Source organism: Carassius carassius, chromosome 34, assembly GCF_963082965.1.
Source record: "Carassius carassius chromosome 34, fCarCar2.1, whole genome shotgun sequence".
NCBI classification, from domain to species: Eukaryota; Metazoa; Chordata; class Actinopteri; order Cypriniformes; family Cyprinidae; genus Carassius; species Carassius carassius.
Genome location: NC_081788.1, coordinates 14,905,555 through 14,925,560, shown reverse-complemented (window position 1 = coordinate 14,925,560; position 20,006 = coordinate 14,905,555). Strand labels below are relative to the sequence as shown.

The following is a 20,006-nucleotide window of genomic DNA, read 5'->3' as shown; positions in this document are numbered from 1 at the left end:
GGATTCAACAAATGGCTTGTTTGTAATGGGTTTTATTGTTTTTATCTTGTCGTGCCAGTGTTCTGACCGGGAGACGGATCACAGTGCAGTGTTGTGCATGAACGCGTTCAATGAACGACGTTCACTGAACGCGTTCATATTTTCGCCGTACGCTGAACTGAACGAATCACTTTTCATACAATGAACGTGAACGAGAGCGGCGCTCACTCTGGCAGAAATGAACAGCACGGGCAGTTCACGTTCACGCTCATTTGAAAAGTCAGGTTTTACCAGGGCTTAATTTGAGCCGGAACATGTTCCGTCACCTCCGACATTGGATCTGGCACCTCCTGTGTCACTAAAATTAATTGCCTAAATAAAAAATAAAAACTTTTGTGTAGTGTTCAATGTTTGTGAAACATGACTTGCGCGCTTGTTGTACTAGTTGAGATTGCTGTTAGCCTCGATCGTTTCACGCAGGGGAAAAATTTCAAAAAGACAGGAAAGTTTGCTTAACTTTTTCAAATACGCTGGACAGTCAGATCCCAAACAAGCAAAAATCGTTTCCGCTGATCAAAAAGGAGACCACGGTGGACACAGTAGCCTAGCATTGATATCTTGTTATTTCGACATAATAAGGGGACATTCTAATCTACATTAAGCCACATTAAGCGTTCTTATAATGGTTTTCTATGGGAGGAAAATGCTTAACCGTTCATATTATGGGCTCATCTGATTTTTTGTACATAGCATAGCCTATTTGTTAGGATTTTAGTATCATAATGATTAGGCTAATAAATGCACGCACAATTTGTCACAGTGTCTGGGTTGTGTTCCCTGGGTTTCCACTAGGTGTCCTCCTTTCTCACGGTGTCTGTCACCTTATCACTTCCTGTTCCCTTATTTGGTCACCTTCCTCCTTGTTGAGTAATTGATTGTTCCCCACCTGTCTCCTGTTCCCTCATTATCCTTCTGTGTATTTATACCCGGTCTGTCTGAGTCTGTGTTACGGAGTCATTGTTTAATGTCTCATGTTAAAGTTAATCCGTAGTCTTGATCTTGCCGTGTGTTCTTGTCTGTTTTCTGGTTTATTGGATACTCTGGTTTTGACCCTGCCTGGACTGTTTACCCCATTGGATTACCCCTTAATAAATGACTTACCTGCAATTGGTTCCCTCTCCGTGTTTCCTTGTAACACCGAACGTGACACAATTATCCGTGAACTTGATTTGAACAAATGCCTTTAAACTTGTGTGTGCAAAATTCAGAATTAAATTAATGTGCAGAAATTTGTACAAATAGAGAGTGGGCTATGTAGGCATACTATACTGTTGTAGCCATTAAAAAAAGCGCGTCTCATTTTGTTAAAATATTATAATGTTATTTTTTTTTCCATTTATGTTGATTTATGAAAAGTGAACAGCACGACCGAGTAAGATAGGATGCGCAATATGAGACATGGAGCGGGTCAGACATGATTTTGACCGTTGAAGTTGTTATAGAAAGCCTTTCTTTAAAGTGAATTTCGTTTTGTATAAATTTTATCTTAATTTTAATCAACTTTTCATCAACCAATTGCCTGTATTTAATGAATAGGCCAACGAAACAAATATAACGGAGGTGCCCGCACGCTCACTTGCATTGCACGTCAACTAGAGCACATCCTAACTTAACGAAACTCAGTGTATGCCTCACACAGACATGACAAATACATCAAATACACAAAGCTTGAAATGTATAAATAATTGTCTCTTGTTTATTGGTACAATAATTTTGATTAGTTTTGGAGTGGCAGTGATTTGTAGCTGGTATTGGATGGTAAAGAGGTTCTATTGAGTAAGTTAGTGGCCTATCTTAAAAATTATTTAACAAATGAACGTGAACTAGTTCGTTTTTAGATATGTGAACTTAGTTCATTTAAAAAAAAAAAGAACTATGAACATGAACTAGTTCATTATCCTCTGTGTGAACTGAACTTTGAGCTAGTTCTTTTTAAGTATGAACTGGCACAACACTATCACAGTGTGGCAATGGCATAACATTTCCATCACACACTTGAGGCATTCAGCCGATCACAATGCACTGGATAGCTGGCCAATCAGAGCACACCTTGCTTTTCAGACAGATGAGCTTTGTAAAAAACTATGCATTTCAAAAAAGTGGAGTAACAATATTGTATAGTAGGAGACCTCCCAGTACTTTTCCATTTTTCTCCTATTTGGGAGAAGTTTGGGGTTCAAATTGTGGATGAATAAGGGCATGATTAGATTTGAACTCTGAATGGTGCATAACCCTTGTGACAACAGAGTACAGATTTACTTTTCTTTTCTCCTCTCAAAGTATTTTTCTCTGGCTGTAATTGAAGTCATTCCCCACTCACTTCATATCAATCTTGTTAACATGCAAGAGTGCAGACACATGCATGCACTCACACACAAACAAAAAGCACATATAATCAACTAATGGACTGTCTCAGACAGGAATAACCCGTCTCTAACACATGTGGCCCTTTGACACAACAGTTGAGCACATTTAAGTGATGACAAATGAAAGGGTGGAAATTTCCATCTCAGCATCAAAGAGAAAAAGCCCTGAGTGTCAAAGCAAATCACTAAGCTCACTGGACTGTGATTACTAAATAACAGCACTGTCATGCCACGGCGTGTTGTTGCGGAATAAAAGCAAGGCTCATTCTACAAGCAAATATGCAAATGCACGCTGAGATTGATTTAAAGGGATAGTTCACCCAAAAATGAATAATTGATGTTTATCTGCTTACCTCCAGGGCATCCAAGATGTAGTTGACATTGTTTCTTCAGTAGAACACAAATGAAGATATTTAAGTCAAACCGTTGTAGTCAATCAAATGTATCGCCACGAGCCACAGGGTTTATTTTGGTTTTGTTTGTCTGTTTCTTTTTCTTTCTTTTTTTTTTTCTTTTTTTTATTGTATGTTTTAGCCGTGATTCCCTTTCATATACATTATAAGAGTGATAGACTGCAACGGTTTGACTTAAAAATCTCAGTTTGTGTTCTACAAAGTGACCAAGTGAAACAAAGTCACCTACATCTTGGATGCCCTGGGGGTAAGCAGATAAACATTACATTTAAATATTTGGGTGAACTATCCCTTTAATGAAGCATCAATGCTAATCCAAGGAACCTGTAAACACTTTAAGAATGTAAAAAATGTTCTGTTCTTATTAGTCGCGCTGTTATATATGTGCATTTAATACCTTCTAACTCACTTAAAAATGGAAGAACAGCTTTTGAAAGCATGCTGCATCAGTGCTCCAATGATTAATCAACACCTCTTTAAAAATGCATAATAGGAACCATAGTTTCTGGCATATAACCTTAAGTAAAATCATAATACATGAATATGTGATGTCCTTCAAGTGTAAAACATGATTTGTCCCTTTGTTTGTATTATTTTGATGACACTACACGATAACATAACTTGATACCAAAGCTTACTGGAGTATGTTTAACAAGAAAATACTATCTCAGTCTTTTTTATTCAATGCGTTATTTGCAGTTTCTTTGTAATTATTTGTGAAACCATTATTTTTTTGTCAGTGTAGTTACTGAAACTATAGTCAAATCTTACACTGCCCATGCAAAACTCTCCTGCATGAAGGTTAGTGGTTTGCACTTGCAGCATGTTGCTATGTCTGTGTTTGGTTGCTAGGGTGTTCTGGGTGGTTACTACGTGGTTGGTTACTGGCCTGAGCCCACCCCAAGCTTATACTATATTCTGGTCTGTAAAGTACAAATGGCTCAGTTTACTCTTTAATGTAAGATTATAGGATTTCCTCGTCCATTTATTTTATCCAGCATAAGAAAACTTTATTAATTGACAAAGAAAATAAACAGATACCAAAAAAAAGGATCAAAGTAAAGCACAGGTATCTAAAACAAATTAGGTGCACATTAACAGAAGCTGCCATGGACTTCATTAACTGGGAGGTGGTGTACTGTAGGAAGAACAGTTGATTTGTCTTTGATTTGACACAAGGAGGCCCATCTGTGATTGTTTCACCACATCAATCTGCTGTTCCAGTGTTGTGCCGCCATGAATGTTTACATTTCTGAGAAGCAGACACAAATATTGAACGCCCTTACCTTTCAGTTTAATGTAATTCCATCAATCTTCAGCCAGTGGCTAGGCCTTAATGAGCAAAAGGAGACTACACAAAACCAAAAGAGCGACAGAAGAAACAGAAGAGGAGAGATAAGGGGGGGGGGGGGGGGCGTGAACATCGTAGGTAATAGAGAGAATGAATGAATGCAAAGAGCTGATTGTTTTACAGTTTGCCATGATACCAATATTTCAGAAGCCGAAACAGTGAAATTTCACGACTGTCGATACAAAAATAAAACTAAAATCCTGAACAAAAACATTTATATTAACTAAGTTAAATAGCAAAAATAATAATTACAATTAATGTAAATAATTAAATAAAAATGGTAGTTACTCCACATATTTCTCAATTGATAAATACTGTTTGAAGCAAACAGTCATTAATAAAGAATTGAATAAGAGCAGTAAGTGATTTTTCCCCAGTATTGTTACATGACTAACATTAACAAGACATAACTCAATTTACACAGCAGGGCCTAATGCACAGATCTGATATTTTGATATATCTAAATTAAAGACATTGCCGATTATATTATTAACTTACTGAGAGGTGAATTTTGTGTTTTGTCCTAGCATTGCAGTTAGTCAGTTCAAAATCATGCTGAAAAGCAGCTAAAGGAACCGACAGCAGTTTGGATACTGTTTTTCTATCATTCACCAAGAAAAAGACCCACACCAGACCTACTTTAGGCTTCTCACTGGCCATTAAGCACAAAAATATTATGGAGGGCAAAGAAGCCTCTTCATATTTCTTCTATATAATACATCTTTGGGTCATTTTAATGACAACATTATGTCAACGTGTAAATGATGAGACAGTGAAAAAGGAAAATACAGTAAATATTTGATAAAATGATGGGTGAGTTTGGGCAAAAGAACCAGTGTAAAAACAGTTTGAGGTTGAGCTGGAGAAGAAAGATTCCTGCAGGGTTTGGTTTAGCGAAATACCTCCAACTCAAAGTTCCCAATGCTAATAGTGGCAGAGCAGCCGATGAGTTCAATGTGATACTAAAGAGCATGTGTTTTGAACAGTCAATGTTAATACCATTCCATCATACCTGCTTAGTGCGAGAAATGTGTCCAAGAGTGTCCGCAGGAAATCCTACAAGAGACAGAATACAGTGTGAATGGAAAGCAGTGTGTGGATATCAAAACTTCAAACAGGGCCTACAGTGTTTAAAAGAAAAACTGAAATATTAATTTCATACTTTATTTCTACATTATTCTCCAAGAAACTCTAAAATTAACTTTTGGCCGTACCTGACAATAGAGTGCATATGTCGGGTTTGGGAAGTAAAAATCCCACCTTTTCATTTAAAACTGATTATTAACAATAACTTATAAACCTTTAAAGGTCCCGTTTTTCGTGCTTTTTTGAAGCTTTGATTGTGTTTACAGTGTGCAATATAAGTATTCATGTTTCGCGTGTAAAAAAACACAGTATTTTTCACACAATTCAACTATCTGTATACCGCTGTTTTCACTGTCATAAAAATGGGCTGATGACTTCCTTGTTCTATAAAGTCCCTCCTTCAGAAATACGTAACGAGTTCTGATTGGGCCAGCGGTTCCTGTGTTGTGATTCGACAGCAGCTTAGAGCACGCTACCCTCCTGGAAACGTGACTGGGCTAGTTTTGGAGTAGTTTTGAGAAGCAAGTGGGCAGGATTTGTTTTGAAAACCTGGCAATTCTGATCTGAACCATAGACAGTAAAAGAACGCACGTGCTGGATATGTACTTACAGTATAATCACAGGAGCGTTTTTACTGACGAGATGCGCATGAAAATCGCATTCGATTTTTTTGCACAGCCCTAACATCTAGTTAACAAAGTTAAACAGCGTTGCGTTTTGTGTAATAAGTTACAAAAACTGTTAAACGCACCAACTTAAATAATAAAATACACTTACCGGTTGTGGTCCATAAACAACACCTTCTCCAGACAAAGAGGAAACTGCTCCATCTTTCAAGAATAATCTTTGTGCGAATCTGGCATTAAACTGATTGAAATTGAGGAAGCTGTCCTCGGCAAAATGTGCTGCACATAGTTTTACATGTGGATAATAATTTTCGGGAACCGAGTTAAACATAAATTGTAACCATTAATCTCCAAGTACAGCGTCCCTGGGAAGGCCAAACAAAGGTGATTGTACCCAGAGATGAAAATAACAGCGTTTCGACGACATGGCGACAAACACAAACGCAGCTCTTCCTCTTCTCCGTCGGAGCGCAACAAGGCCACGCCCCCTTTTTTGTGTATTCCTGTGGGCGGAGGTTAGTCAAAAAACAGTTTTAATGACTTCATTACTGAAGGAACTAGAGGGATGTAGTCCAAACTGGTAGTTTTTTTGTAGGCGAATTCTGTTAAATAAAATATCTCGCTCGACATTGAACGTTGAGCTTTAGAATTTTACAGATATTATTTATACTCTAACAACAACATTACACACTAACTAAAGTTTATAACATGGGATACCAAAGAACTGGACCTTTAATGACAGACCTACTGTGATACCCTCAGTCTCTCTGCACTCTCAAACTACTTTAATATTTGTATATTCTTCATCTTTACTTCAATATTGTTATACTCATTCGTCATTTTATTTTGATTATGTCATTTGCAATGCTTCACATGATTATAGATCTCTCACTCATGAAGTTCACAGTTTTGTACCTTTGCCTTCTCATCAGATTTTTAAATACTATTTCGCTTTAAATAAGAGTTTGTAATGTTGTGATTCACTTGTAGGTAGTTAGCTTGGTTCAGTTGGTTTTTAAAATTCTTAAAAAAAAAAAAAGTGGAAAAATACTAGGTCTGGAGGTGGAAAAAAAGATCTGATTCATTACATGTATTATTTCGCAAATTCTAATGAAGTTACCACTAAAAAGCTATTATCTGTTTTCTATATTAACCAAAAGCTATATTAACTCTCATTTGGTGCTAGGTGAGTGTTCATTTTGGACCCTGAATGCAAGTGTCAAAAATCTCTGTCTCAAATCAAGTTAAGCATAACACCCTTAAGGGAATTGGTGCATTCTTTCACTAACACAAGCTGATGGAATGAAGGTGAGATTGAAACACTGGCCAAAATAGACAGATGCCGTCCAACAGCAACATCTGAATTCTGTCTAAATGAAGAGACATCTCCCATGCAGGACAAGCTCACCTGAGACAGACTGAGCTGCCCATGGAATCTTTGCACAAACACTTTAAAGAAGTGCAGGAACTTCTCCTCACCAACCTGATCAGCCAGAAACTTCAAGAGGAAGAAGCCCTGAGAGAAAAAGAGAGAGAGCAAATCTACATTATTCAAATCTTCCAGATGTCCCAGAGGACTCTGCGCTTTGAGCTTTCAGACGTACCTTCAGATGGTGCACCTGCATGAAGGGTTTATCTGGGTTGAGGGTAGTTTCACTACTGATGCACCAGACTCGCTCACTTCCCCTGTTTTCTCTTTACTGGGCCTGTGTGCAGATACACAAACATATGCAAAAACACAAACACCACATGAATCTGTGACTATAGTATTACAAGGCAAAGTGCTGCATCTGCAGTGCTCTGCACAGGACACTTACACTTACATCAGCATACATTAAGACCTCCTAACAATTTACTAAATGTGGAAACAATTGCATTCATGTAACCATTACGTCCCTGATAGCTTCTCTGTGCGCAGCACCATAGATTACAGTAATGCTCCCTCTTTATAGCTCTTCGGTGCATACAGTAAGTGCACACTGAGATAAGTGTAAGATTGTTAAGTCACGAGACACAAGGCATTTTTTACCACTAACTTCTTTGTTTTAAGATAACAGTTCAATAAATAAGCTTATATTGAGTATCTTACTTTATTAGAAATAATGTTGGCAGTTACATTGTGTAAATTTTTGTAATGAAACATCAATTAAATGAAAATAGTTCCAAACCAAGTCAAAGCAGAATTGCAGCTGCACATTTAGTTCCAGAATAAATCAGTGTTTTTGAAGAAATCAGTTAAGTTAATGATTCAGTGACTCATTTGTCTGCATCCATATATGTATACTTCCCTACAATATAAATGCAGATTACATTTATATTACACACATTCATACTATATAGATCATACATTTCAGTGGTCACAAAGTAAGTTCATATTCAAAATAAGTACCAACTAAGAGAAAATATGATTTGGGACCCAGCCCGGATTTTGCTCCTGGATGAATTTGTGTTTTGAATAATTAGGTTGAATGAATTATTTAATGACTTTCTCATATAGACTGTTATTTGTCGCCGCCTACTCTTTGTAACCTCCATACAGAGTCACTAAATCCCAGACAGTCTGTCTTCAACATGCAAACACAGACAAGCCAATCAAATTTGAGAAATGTTGAGTTACCAATGAATCATTACATAAAATGACAATTTTAAATATTCTATTTTTTCTTTTGATGTTTTTAAGCATCAGTTCGTTCTCACGACTCAGGCCAATGGAGTGTTTCCTTCCTATGGTCAAAGGTGCTGTAGATTGCGAGAGACAAACAGAGCTTTGAGTGCTGGGCGTCTCTGCGTGTGATGACGACCTCGGTTAAAAACTATTGATCTTCTTTGGGAGATTAACTGGTCTTGCCAATAAAAGGCTCTTGTAAAGAGAGAATACTCAATACTCAGGCGCCACTAACTAGACAACAGCAAGTTTTTTTATACTTTTATTTTCTTGCAGACAAATGGGCGTGCAGCTATATGTGTGCAGTATTTTTCTAGCCATCATAACCTGCTTTTGTTTGCTTCTTTGTGTCACAGATTTGATCGTGATAAAGAGCAGTATGATTGATCATGCTCTAATGCCTTATCTCTGTGAGCATGTGCCCCCAGAGCAGGTCTACGCTGTCGAATTCCACAAAGAAATGAGGGAAAAGGGACAGATGTCTTCCCATATATGGAGATATAGTCTATGGAGATGAGAAAAATATTTTCTGTCTGATAGTTCCACTAGTGGCAGAGGTGGAAAGTAACGAATTACATTTACTCGCGTTACTGTAATTGAGTAGCTTTTTTGTGTACTAATACTTTTTAAAGTAATTTTTTAAATCTGTAATTTTACTTTTACTTAAGTATATTTTGTTTGAAGTATTGTACTTCGCTACATTTTAAAACACATTAATTACTGAGTAAAAAAAATAAAAATAAAAAAAATAAATCGCTCCCTGGAAACTACGGCATAATGGGCAGGAGGGCAAACTGGCGCTAAAATCACAAGAAAGATGCAGACGGACAAAACAGGCGTTAGTGGTGCAGACACCGCTGAAAACGAAACCCCGTCATATTCTGAAGTTGAACTCGAAGGAAATGAAGTGAACCCCTGGCCATATGTATGCTCTATTATACAGTGTAAGCTGTACTTGCCTAGGAAGACCAAACTAGCAGCTTATAAAATCTCGACAAGACATCAACTCTTCACAAGAATGTAGAGGTAAGCTAAATAATTGCATCGTTGCATTGGTGGTTAAAATGAAGCTTTGACATTTTAGCAAGAGGTTTTGCACAAATTAGCCAAAAAGACCGTGGTGAGGAGTGTGCTATTTTTGTTTTAATGATGTGCGCGCGCATTTATATTGCGTTCTTTCACTGTGTGATTCAGTCTCCTAAAATGCATTTAGAATGATCACAAAATTGAAGATATAGGGGCAGAAAATTCACATATTTATATAATTTCATATATTAAATCAAAATCACACAAAGAATGCCATCGTTTCCTCCAAAAATCATCATGAATATATACATACATATATATATATAACAGTTCAGTAAACAAGTTAATTAAGAGACTTGCGTTTTAGACACCATATTGCCTTTTAGCTCTATTTCTACAACAGAAAATAATTCCAAACACAGCCACCAAAGCAGTTTTGCGTCTCTGAGCAACGTGACAGTGTTTCGTTCCTGAATGAATCAACCGTTTAAATGATTCGGTTCAATCGCAATGACTCACTTATTAACAGTGACTTGCTGACACATACTGGCCATTTTAATTTCACATTTAAAGTATCTTTTGATTTTTTTAAATAATTAATTTCTTATCATTTCAAATGAGTATTCAACATTTTATGTCTTGTATATCAAAACATTATTCATGCATTTGTAAATGCAGGTTAAATGCATTCTTGTCCTGCACTAAACAGTGTAGTACATCTAAATGCCACTTCCAATGAATCTTCTGCATTAAAAGATGGGTTTGTTGATACTGATTTGCCTGGTAACAGCCCAAATGCTTTATTATTCTAAATAACTGATTCCTTTAATTAAAAACAACTAGTTTGAGATTAGTAGACCTATCCCGGGGGTGTCAAACTCAGTTCCTGGAGGGCCGTAGCCCTGCAGAGTTTAGTTCTAACCCTGCTCCAGCACACATATCATGACATGTAGTTTTCAAATAAACCTAAATGATTAGATTAGCTGGATCAGGTGTATTTAATTAGGGTTAAATCTAAAGTGTGCAGGACTGTGGCCCTCCAGGAACTGAGTGTCACAGTGTCTGGGTTGTGTCCCTGGGTTTCCACTAGATGTCCTCCTTTCTCATGGTGTCTGTCACCTTATCACTTCCTGTCTCCTTATTTGGTCACCTTCCTCCTTGTTTAGGTAATTGATTGTTTCCCACCTGTCTCCTGTTTCCCCATCATCCTTTTGTGTATTTATACCCGGTCTGTCTGAGTCTGTGTCACGGAGTCCTTGTGTATGTTTCATGCTTTCCGTAGTCTTGCCCTTGCCGTGTGTTATTGTCTGTTTTCATGTTGTTTGGATATTCTGGTTTTGACCCTGCCTGGACTGTTTATGCTTTTTGGATTGCCCCTAAATAAACCGCATACCTGCATTTGGATCTCTCCGTGTTTCTTGAATCCCCTTCGTGACACTGAGTTTGACACCCTTGGCCTGTCCCATTTTTGACTCCCTCCCACTGTTAAAATGTAACTAAGTAATTTTTACTCTGAGTAAAGTTTAAATGAGCTACTTTTTACTTTTACTTGAGTAGATTTTTAGACTGGTACTTTTACTTGTACTTAAGTAAAATTTCATTAATGTAATGGTACTTTTACTTGAGTAGAATATTTTTGTACTCTTTCCACCTCTGACTAGTGGAGCTTATTCAGAAAAACTGTAATGAACTAAATCTTCACTTTTCCTGAACAAAAAGCCGCTGTGACGTTAAAGCGTTGCTATGTGGTTGCTAAGGTGTTCTAATTACACCTTTCAACTCATTTTAATATTCATACGCATATGGCTCAGTTCATCCTCCAATGAAGTGTTCAGAATTTTTTCACCAATGCTACTGTCCACCAGTTAAAAATAAGTAAATGAATATAATTCATTACATAAATTATAATTAAACAATTATCTTGTTCAACAGTCAAAATTAACTACATTAATAATTATTTAATAATTAAATGCATACATTAATTTAATTAGATTAATGCGAACTTAAATTATTACATTATCATCGACATTGGCTGCTCATTTACATAAAACAACAACAAATAAATGTGTTAGCTGATCATGTCAACTTGCTGTTTTCAGATCCTCCTTAGAATACAGTTACAGGTAGAGCCAAAATGGCTTCACAGCTACCTTCTTTCTGTATTTGGGACACTTGTGCTTGTACATTATTGATGCTTACATTTGGTTCCCATCCAAAAATAAAGAGCAATGTCTTTCTCCCTTCCTCTCTCTCTCTGTCTCCCACTGTATGGGAGAGAGTGATAAGGGTGAGCTGCTTTAAAAGGCATGCATTATTTTCCTGGTCACACAGGCTTTTGCATGTGTGTTTGTGGAAGTGCCCACAGCAGCCCAATGAAAAGGGTGAAAGGTATTCATCGAACACAATAGGCAGCCTTCATTTCCAGAAGGATGCATAGATGAATGAATAAATAAACAGATATTCTCAAGTGTCAAAATCAAAGAAAGTGACTAACGTTTCCCCTATGTCCACTCTTTTTGTTTGATGTCTGAGTGACTTTTTCCACAGTTGAATGAATGTTTAATGTCAGTTTAACTACATCCATGGTAAAATAAGTTCTAGTGGTAAAAATGGTTTTAAAAATGTCTGAATGCTAGCACAGTTTGTAGTCTATAAATATAAAACTTTCACTTTCTTGTTAAGCTATGCAAGGAGAACAACACTTAAAACTTTTTCATACTGAGATGGATGTTCAGTGCAAAAGTTTGCTGCAATAAACACTTTAATTTGAACAGATGTGAAAAATATGACCAAAATTTTTTATTTGACCAAACTTTTTGTGATGAATGTTTGACCAGAAATATACTAAACGCATAGATGTTTAATCTTTGAAAATGCTCTAGAATTGAAATACATGTTTATTAATTAACTAATAATTTACGTGACATTTCTTTGTTTTATTCACAAGACAGGCATTTTTCCAGACTGTCTGAACATTTTATCCCTGAGATTATAGTGGGTGTGGGCCCCTCAAAGCAGAGGAAGGGCCAGACACATGCTGTCAGGTGGATCTTCAATACCTGCTGGTATTGTGACAGCTGAATTTCTGTCAAGTTCTATCATTCTATCACACACACTCTCGTTTTCTCACTGTTAAAAGTTAAGCAGGGTTAATCTACTCCTACCTCAAACCTACATAACCTTGAGTGATTCTGTGCTCTTCATATGAGAACATTACATCTCATATCAAATAACACTTATGCATTAAAATGCTCCAAATTATTCTGTGCAGACTGAAATGTCACAACTATTTCAAGCTCTTGCTTCAATCTATCCTGAGAGTGCCTGACAATTTAATGGCATATACGGTTTTTCAATATACTGTTTCCAACAGAACATTAGTTAAACATTATGTCACTGCTTTGCTTTAGGACCCAGATTTTACATTGGGTTTAAAATCAATTATTGAAATGTATTAATATTACATGAATTTGTTCTTAAACACACACATTATTAAAGGGATACTTCACCCAAAAATGAAAATTCTGTCATCATTTACTAACTTTCTTAGAAAAGATATTTTGAAGATTGCTGGTAATCAAACAGTTGGCGGTTGCCATTGACTTCAATGGCAACCACCAACAGAACAGCATTTTTTTTAAATGGAAATCTTTTGTAATTTTATAAATGTCTTTACAGTCATTTTTTATCAGTTTAAAGCATGACAAATGTGTGAACGAAGTGTGAAAAACATGCATGATTGCAATTATCTCAGTAAATGTAATCTGATGTAAACAAATTGCATTTACTGACTAAAACTTGTAAGATTACTGCATAACTAAGACATGTTAGGTCTAAAACAGCTTTTAAGAGTGAACTTTAGGTTCTGTTGTGGGCTGCTATGAGTGCAGATGATGGAGTAAGGAGGGAATATGGACAGAGTGACAGAGAGACTGGCAGTTAGATGAGGAGGAAAGCAAAAAGCGAGACAGAGTGAATGAGAGACATTGTCAATCATACCTGAGGACCTGCAGCTCTTCTTCAGAGTCCTGAAACTCATCACTCCGTCTATTCCAGCCTTTAACTGTCTCTACTCTTCAGCCTCTCTACAACCCAGCTGAGAAAGACAAAAGAAAGCAAACAACTGTAAATGAAAACACAACCTGAGGAATGCACTTCTAATAGCATAATGTGGAGAAAGTTTAACTTCAAGGTGAAGTGAAGCTCGTAATTTCTGCACCATTAGTGTCTTCATTGCTCAGACAAACAGATAGCCTCGCCCCAGAATCATGCCACTGGTTAAGCCAGTGTTGCTGTTGTCAGGCTGTTAAAGATGCTCCAACAACTGAGCGATGTTTTGATAGTGCCACAGAGCCGCATTGTTTACGCTCTACAGGGAAATCAACCTATGAATGACCTACTGATAGCTGTCTCTGAATATTAAACTGGGATAAGAGAAAGTCACTGAAAACAGCAATGAAATTACACACTTCAGCTTAAATGCTGCTTTTTGAAAAACATATTGGAAACATTCCATTAGCACAACAATAGTTTTCAATTCAGAGCCGGCAAACACAGATTATAAATACATTCTGAATGAACTGAAGAGCTGCGTTGATGTGGAGTGCAATCACACTCCACAAGCTTGAGGTTGTGAGTCATTATTAGCTATCTCATTCTTTGCCGGATGTGAAGTGTTCCAGTTAATGCTGAAAATGTAATTTAATTTTATACTCTGACCAGTCAGCATGCAGTGTTTTAATAGGTGTGTAATTAATTTTGGTAAACACAATGTATTTAATTTTCTTTCCCGGTTTTTTTTTTTTTTTTTTTTTTTTGCTGTTAAAGAGGCAATATGAAGAAAAAAATGATTGGGAAATTACCCAAGTTGTACTCAGTCTTAGATTGGATGCACATAAGTAGTCAAAGATTCAACTTTATGGCGATAACTGCTCCAGAATACATCCTCTAAATAAGTGTCAAAACCCTCGTTGATCCATTCTTCCGTGCTCCGATGGCCAGCCCGAACCAGGAATGGGTGATTTCACAGCACAGTCTCACCCCACAGAGATTCATCTCACCGTTAACAAACTTTGAGACAGGAACACGATGTATGGATTTATTTTCATATTTTAAGAAGAAACTTGAAAAACAGATTAGGACTGAACATCATGGCTGTATTTGGTCTACTAACAAATCATTGGTTATAACATTGCTGCGGGAGATGAGAACTTTGAGCTCTGATCTAGTTTTAACATGTTATAAGACTCAGCCACCCTGAAAGAACATCAAAGTGTGGGATTTTCTCTCCTTTAGACAGTCTATCGTTAAGGAGGTGGAGCTTCCAAGTGGATGAAATGAGGCCTGTTTGCTTCCAAGTGGATTTCAGAGTAGCCAGCCATGCCGCACCCTTCACCAAACAATCTGGGTGCATTTGCTAATAGCAAATAACAAGATGTATAACTGTCATCAGATGTTACTGTGATAAGTTCCACTATGAAATGTGCTGAACGACAACACTGTAAGCTGGAAAAAAATTTCCACTGGAAGGTAAGGCTCTTTCTTTCAACTGTGTACATTAGCTCAGGATTCAGACTGCACATAAAACCAGATGAAATATGGTATTGTTTGCCTCCACACCCGAAATTACCTTGAGTGACCTTTTCAACCAGATAGCCTTGTGTGTTTCGTACAGCAAATAGGCTGTTATCAAGATGATGTTCCAAACAAAGTTCCTATGATTCAGGAAAAACAAACCCGTTTCTTTTGTGTCCTAAGGCTTCGATTAGACCACATAATGCTTTTCAAATGTGACACATACCGTTGTAGATAGCCGCAATCGCTTTTTCCCCTTACAAAATGAACCTGATAAAATAATCTGAGAGTTTTATGAATGCCTTTTTACCTTTGCAGCCAGAAATTCACTTTGCCTGGGTCTGGAAAGAGTTTTCTTTACACAATGACCACAGCAACCAGCAGGAAATCAATAAAAAAGCTCGGCCTTGACACTTGAGTTGAAGGTGGCAGGCATGCCTTTCATTCACACTGTAATGGCTCCCTAAAGTCATCGATATGTTATTTTAGAAGGATTCTGTGCGCCCAAAGAGTTTTCTCTAAAGTAGAACTAAGGGATTTAGAAAAAAACCCAGTCTCTGGATACCGATGACAGAAAATGGCCAGTACTATTAAGAAGAAGTGTTAAACAACCAAAGAAGGTTCTTTAAAAGTGGACACTGTCCAAATGGCAGAAAAAGGGATTTCTTCAGCAACTACATAACATCGCTTTAACACTTGGAGCACCAGAGTCTTTTCAACTACCGTCTAACGCATATTTCTCACATAACAGGAAAGTAGTTTCCCATTATGGAAAGCTCTAACCTAATTGGCTAACATTACACAACTTCCATGAGTAAAGGGAACATGTTTTGTTTTTCCTGGAAACAAATTCATGTTGACTAGGTACCAGGTTGACACAATAAATAATCACTGGATCTGCCTAAACTTGCCAGGTGGACAGACAGATGGATGGACGGATGAATGGATAAATACATATTGTAGATATATTGTGGGCAGTGAATGAAAGTTCATCCAAAATTGAACTACACAGGTTCTCTTTTACATGATGCAATACACAAGCAAGCACATGTACTGTATACTGTATATAAATAAACCACTGCAACAATTCTTGGAAGATATCTTTACTGACAGACAGAGGAATCATGTCCTTTCATCAAAGAACAGGATATCACCACCTGTCCTGTAATTATCAGAGGAAACACTGAAAGTGGAATGTAATGGTTCAGATTTCAAAATCATCGTCATACTCCTCTCAACATGGAATGTCGGATTCATGGAGGAGGAAAACTTGGTGGGAACAAATCATTCCCCATCTACATTAAGCCTTGCTGTTTATTTGTACCCTGTATAATTGCATTTTCTTTTCCGGTAAAAATGTCTACACATAAGATAACACACAAGATAACAAGATTGATATCCTTGAGAAGCAAAATTGCTTAAAGAGATAGTTATGTCAATCCAAACCTGTATGACTTTTTCCTTCTGTAGAATACAAAACAATATTGGACACCATTAACATTCACAGCACAAAAAAAAAAAAAAAAACGTATTTTGTGTTGCACAGAAAAAAGTATCCCTTTACAGCTTTTTTGGCAACATTTTATTAAGAAACTATATCTAACAAAAAATATGTAACAAACATATATTATCAATGGGTAAAGAACATTCAAGATGTATTCCCTGAAAAAGGCAAGTCTTACAAATCTTAACACAATGTACTTTGCTTTTAGCCTTATATTTAGTCCAAAGGGAATCCATGTGATGAGTCAAATCTTTCCACTGACCTTATTGGGGACAAAACCAAAAGGCCAAAGTGGTCATAAATGCAAATGAGATGACGTAACAAACTACTTCATGTGCTTCAACAGCTGTGCTGTTGTTTGTCTATACAATACTTTTTTGCAGTATTGCTGAAGCAAGATCTCATAACTGTCCCACATCCTTCCTGTTGTGAACTGCAGGAAGACCTCCAGGAACTTTCAGTAGAAGTGGTGATGCCTGCAACATCATTTCAACCATGACTCCTATTAGTTTTTTCATCAAATATTGCTCACCCATGAACCAAGTCATGCTACACTATTATACAACTATGCCTATGATGTTTATGCATTTTTTGCATGAAACTCAAGTTTTCTTGAACAGACTTCTAAACGAACTTAAAAGCACCTGGTGAGTCAATAAGTGGGCTACTGTGCACTTTAAAAGTAAAAATTTGGTCAGGCAAAAGCAATACTTTGCCTTATTAAATTGGTCTGAAATTATGCCAGTTTGGAATCTGGATTTTGCAAAGGCAGACTAAGTGGCCTAGATAACACAATAAACTCATCATAGTCCTTTACGGTATGAATAGTCAATTAAATCAGAATAATTGGCTTATGGGTTGAATCCGAATTTAATACTTCAATGCATTGTGTCATGTATACTTGAGACAGCAAAATGCACTGTAACGATTACAAATGCATATGTAAAAATGTACTTGCTTGTACTAACATAAAACTATCATCAGTATACAATGCACATCAGACTCTGAAAAAGGGTAAGAACTATTTTAAACTACTACATACTGAAATAAAAAAGCACTAAGGACACCAACCTCCAACAAATGGCTATTTATACTCCTGAATCCAGATCATTAGCCACCAGGCAATGACCAACCCCCAATGAGAAGTCTATGAGGTAGTGCTGTTTCAGACATTCAGAGTCATATTTATCATCACCTCCTGTCTTCTCAAAGTGGCTCTACTAATGTGCTGGCTGTGCTCATTCTTTCTCTTTGTCTCTTATTTAATTTCCCACTCTCTTCAGTCTGATTGCATGAGCTTATTATAGTCGGAAAAAACCTGGAAGAACCTTGCAGAACATAACTGATCTACCACAGTCCCTTTTCTTCTTGGCTTTCAAGCTTTAATGGGTGGTATTCCCGTCTAGACTGTAGATTAGGTTGTGGGGCTGCAAAATGAGGTGTGATTCCCTCTTTAGGCAGTGTGGGGCTCCTTTTGCATACCAGTCCTTTTTAGTGCAGATCACACATGTCAAACATGAAATCCTGGGAATAAATACCCACACACAGAGGCTGCTGCTGTGGTGAGACTATCAGGATTTGTAGCATGCGCTCTGTGAAGCAAACACAGCCTGCTACAGATCACCACAACAATGCAATCCATATGTAGACGTTCTACCAAACATACGAGTGGGAAATCTGGAAAATAGACCCTCGCTCGCATCGCTGACGATGTTTATCGCGGAGTGCCTCATGGTACCATTTTAACTTGATTGCTCCACATTAACGTTTCAGAGGAGTGCGCGTAAACAGAACCGGAGGCGCTCATCAGCAGCAGAAAGACCATCCTGACTGAGAAGCAGCAGCAGATGTTTATGTAAAGCTTACAGTTTGTGAGGCCCCATTATGTGAGCTTCCTTTCACTGTTCAAAGCTATACTATGAATGAAGTCATTGGTTGAGAATGCAGATTTCTGTCATGTGTGGAATGCAGGTCACCGAAAAGACAGCTTGAACATTTGCTTTCTTAATACAAATGTTTGTTTTTGCTGATGTCAATAATCTCTCTTATTTTTCAGTCTCCTCTGCTTTACCCACCAAGTTCCATTCTACTGCTCCATTTCAGCTATAAGAAGCACAAAGTGCAATTTCAAAACTCTTTTTTCTGGAATAAAACAAAAAAATATGAAACATTAAATTAAATTTGTGGTTTAATCTATGACGGTCAGCAGCAAAAAACACTGGCAAATAAAGTACATAAATACATTAAGTTTATCTATATTATTTGATATAGTTTTGTTTCGTATTTCGTTGTCTGCATAGAAGTCTGCAAATTACTTCTAAAGATTCTCTGTGCTTAGATTTGTTATATTTTTGTCTGCTCTGAGGTCTTTTTTGTCTTGGAGAATCAGATTAAATGCAATGGTAAGCCTCTATTACGGTGTCATCGAGTGATTCAGTATACACATAGCAGGGACATCTGCCCAGTCTTTGAATGGGCTCATCCATTCTGGATTTTTGTGAGGTAGATGCTCCTCCAGGGATGCTGGGTAATGGCTCCACACCTCACACTCTAGTTTACCAGTCTCTACTGCCACCCCTACTGCCTTAAATCAGCACCAGGGCCAAATAAACTCTCTCCATGCCATACAGATTTGATTAATTTAGACACATGTTCTGTCCCACACAGCAATATCCATTTGTTTTCCTATATGGCCCTACATTTAATGTGAAGAATATGAGCCTGGTCTGAAACCACACCAAGGAATACAGTTTTTTTGGAATCATCATGTCAGTTAAGACGTGATGGTTAATAGGAGTATGACTCAGGCTGGGCTTCCAGAAAGGGATTAAGTATGAGACAGATAAAGCAAGGAATTAATGGGCCCTGATAACAATGCAGGAATGTAGTACTAAAAACAACCTGCTTGCTAAATCCGATACTGTTTATTTACATTTCAAGGAAACTTGGAGGAAATTTGAAGCACACATATGTAGATCCAGACAGGGAGATCAGAAAAGATAAAAAGCATCCTAAAGAAGTCAAAACAGTCTAATAGAGAAATCCTAGAACTATGTCTGCCTTGTAAACATGCTTCCCTGTTCTCCAGGTGCAGGCATGCTCTGAATTCTTTCGTTCATGGTGGCTTTTGTTCGTGCACAGCCAAAGAAGGGACAGAAAACCCTCTCTGTGGACTCTCGGCGAAGAAAAACATTTGATTAACAGCTGTCTTTTGTGCCAAAGTCCCCCTGGTCTGAAAGACGCACTCTGTCACACACTTCTTAGGTTACTCAGCAATCAGAGAGGAGTGAAACAAGAAAGTGAAGCAAGAGAGAGAGGGAGCGAGAAGAAAAAGCAAGAGAAAGGGCTATTTAAGT

General features: G+C 37.3%; 1 pseudogene; it reads right to left on the bottom strand.

The window, feature by feature from the left end:
- LOC132114929 (aminopeptidase O-like) overlaps positions 1-20,006 on the bottom strand; it is a 77,732-nt pseudogene that overhangs the window by 51,403 nt on the left and 6,323 nt on the right.